Raw genomic sequence first — 3,817 nt, 5'->3', positions numbered from 1 at the left:
CGTCGCCTCAGCTGGAAGCCTCTCAGAGGGTGGATGTCCTCCCCAGACTGGACAGGAAAACCCAGCTGATTTTCGTCATTGCAACAAGTTGCTGGAGCTGGCTGAAACCAAATGCGGACCGCAAAGTGGTTTGTGCACAACTTTGTTGCTATTTCAGAAGGCTTTGCCCTTTGCAGTGACACAGGCTGTTGCTATTCTTGGGAGCCTATTGCAGGCGAGGGGAGGGACGTCTGTCGGAAGCATTGCTGTTGCCTTTTAACAAATAGTTGGAGACATCAGACATTCGTGCACAGCACGGCGCACATTCCTTACCCACTAGCTTAAGGGATCTCTTTTTTTCTCTTCTTCCTCATGCTCATACACATGTTTTTTTTAGCAGAGAAGGCACATGGAGGGGAGGATATGGAGTGTGTGCTGTGTCAGCTGAATTTCAGGCGCTGAGCACACATGCACACAGTGTCACTTCATTCTTTTGAGGCATGAGCAAGTTGTGCTGAGAAACAGCAGCAAAACTATGACATTCCTCTGCACTCCAGGAAGATAGAAGGCAGGTTTTCATAGCATAGATGCACACACTATTTTACAACCAAATATAATGGCAAGCCAATCTCTCTCCTGTAATATTTAGGGAAAAGCTGAGATTGTCTTATTTTTAGGGAGACAAAGGCTTGATTTTGAGAGCTGCTGGAGTTGCTCCATGCCTACTATCTTCAGCAGAGTCAGTGACCAGAAGTGGACCACATGAGCAAGGAAGGCTACAGCAGGGGAAGTAAGCTGCCTTTGGGGGCTGCCTGCCTCATCCTGGTCCTGCTCCTGCTCCTTGTGCAGGAGCCTCTGTGTGCTCTCAGCAAACAGGCCTCAGTGTGGCAAGTCATCCAAGTTAACCCCAGTGGGAACTGCTGTTGTATAATCTGGCAGCACTACAGGCTCTTTGTTCTCTTGCTTTCTTCCATGACTTGTTGTTTTGTCTTGGTTGGTTTTGTTTTAACACAGTGATGTCTACATACAGTGTGGGAGGGAAGGAAGATGTGGAAAGTTGGTAGCTTTGACAGTATTTCTAAGAAGGAGGAGTGCTAAACATTTTTTTTTTTTTTTCCTGGAGTAAGCATGACACACCTTTTATCAGTGCTTGCCTAACAAGAAAATGTGACAAAATACTCTGATACTTCCCCTTCTAACAGATATACTGCTGTCAGCTTCAGATACTGGAGAACCAGTGATGCCGCAGGAGTATGGATTCCAGGGAGTTTGGTTGTGGCAGCACCTTTGGTACAGAGATGATAAATGAGTATAGCTACCTCTCCTCTAATGTGTGATGTATTTTCCACGTAAAATGCTCACCTGTCAAATAGAACAGGATGCCATCCGGGCTGGTAACAACTTCTTGCCCCTTCCGGAGAGATGTTACTCCATCATGTGTTACACAGAAATAAACAATTTCATTTTCTAAAGAATATATTGTAAATGAGAGGCTGTTCAGACTAGGGGAGAGGAACTCTTTCCTAAATTTCAGCTATGACAAGATTCTTCTGTTACAATCCAATCTGTGATCAACTTCCTTATATGGCCCATATCTCATATAACCCATAGTTTGGCTTAAGTGATGCTATCTGGCAACTCATTTAACACTGTATCTACAGTTGTTCCCACCTCCCAGAGATCTTCCGTGTAGTGGTCCTGGAGAAGTCAGAGGACCGCCATGTCCTCTCAGGTATTTGCCCTAGGAGGATGCTTTCCAAGAAGAATGTCCACTCCCCAGGCCAGAGCTGCTGCCCAGCCAGGGATCTCCCTGGGCAGTGATTCCCACTGCCTACCAAGGAGCCAGGAGAAGAAGAGAGGTTCAGTTTCACAGAGAAGTGATGAGAGGCTCTCTGGCTCTTAAGAGAGCTCTGGCAAAATGAATGGAGAAAAACCCAATGGAATGTTAGGCATCCTGGACAGCCTGAAATGATGTATTTCAATGTAGAAAATATTCGCCATCCTTAGATAATCAGATATGCAAGAACTGACTACTTATTTTTAATATTAGTTTTTGGCATCCAAATGATGGGAGGCTGCTTTGCTGGAAATTGGAACTATTGAGTGAACTATCTAGACAAGTTTGCAGCATAACATCTGTAGGACTGGAAATACTTAACAGTCCTCACATTTGTGAAGACCTACAGTTTCCCTTTGTCCTCTCATTCCTCTGCTCCACCTGTAAATGTTCCTGAAAAAGTCTAGGACCTTTGCGAATGTCTTCACTTCCATCACATTTGTAGAGCGTGCTTCATCTGTGAGCTGAATCAGATTCATCAGCTAGAGGCTATTACTAATTTTGACTGAAGTGGAGGTCTAATATGACTGCAGCCCCCTAAATGTTCAGAGCCTCTCCTCCAACTAAATGTACTGGTTATGTACAGTTGTCAGCACCTGTGTACTTGGGAAGAATTTATCATCAAAGGCATACTACCCGTGGGAGTAATACAAAGAAAAGGTTGCTCTTCATCAAGTTTCCAAATCTTGTGATGAAAAAACTTTAAGTGATGAATGTTAAGTAAATACATAGTGCATTCCATTCATTTTTGAATGACATGGAAGAAAAAAAAAAAAGATATTTTAGGCAAACAGTGGGATTTGTTGCAACTGCATTTCAACCTGGAGTTCAGTGCTATCTATATACCTCTCGGAAACCAGAGGCTGGGCTGATTTTGAAATGTTTACCTCTGTGTTTACTCAGATAGCTGGGAGACTGACCTTCTCAAAATTAAGACCTCATACTCTATTTTTCCTTCCTAACTCTGCTTCATGGTACTTTTAACAGCTGTCACACAGCAAGTAAACTCAGGAGACAGTGAGCTCTTATTTATGGTTAAGAAGCCAGTATAGAACACAGATCACAATGACCATCCAGAAATGAAGGAAGATACTGACAGGTTGGCAGTGTTGAAAGGGCAAAGAACTCTACTGGTGTTTTGAGCCTGGCCATCCAGAGCAGTGCACGCTTACCATGCTGAGCCTCTCCTGCTAGTGGTGAGTCACTAGAAGGGCTGTGCAGGGCTGCTTCTCTTCAGTGCTTTAACCAATGACTTGGATACAGGACTTGAAGGTATACTTAAGAGAGTTTGCAGACGACACTAAATTGGGGGGAGCTGTTGACTCCCACAAGGATAGAGGCTTTGCAGAGAGATTTTGACAAATTGAAGGTCTGGGCAATCACAAGTTGCATAAAATTTGACAAGAGCAAGGGCTGGATTCTGCACCTGCGATTGCGCAGCTCTGGGTATATGTACAGATGGGGGGATGAGAGGTTGGAGAGCAGCCTTGTGGAAAGGGATCAGTGGGTTCTGGTTGGCAGCAAGTTGAACATGAATGAGCAGGGAGTGCAAAGAGCCAACCATATGCTGGGGTGCACCAGGCTCAGCACTGCCACTGTGCGAAGGGATGAATTGTCCTGTTATGCTCTATGCTGTGCAGCCTCATCTCGAGGATCAAGTGTGGTGTGGGTGCCACAGTATAAGGAGGACATAAAGCTATTACAGAGCATGCAAAGGAGGGCTATGAAGATGGTGTAGAGCCTAGAGAGCAAGGAGTGGCTAAGGCCCCCAGGTTTGTGCAGCTCAGAGACAAGGAGGCTGAGGGGAGGCTTCATGATAGCCTCCAAACTCCTCATGAGAGGAGCACAGGGACAGGTGCTGATCTCTGCTCTCTGTTGACAGCAACAGGACATGAGGGAATGGCATGGAGCTGGGTCAGGGGAGGGTCAGGTTGGAGGCTGGGAAGAGGTTCTTCACCAGAAGGTGGTCGGACTCTGGAACAAGCTCACCTGAGCAGTGGG

Source organism: Tetrao urogallus (genome assembly GCF_951394365.1).
Source record: "Tetrao urogallus genome assembly, chromosome: 2".
Classification (NCBI taxonomy): domain Eukaryota; kingdom Metazoa; phylum Chordata; class Aves; order Galliformes; family Phasianidae; genus Tetrao; species Tetrao urogallus.
Note: the sequence above shows the minus strand (reverse complement) of the source record.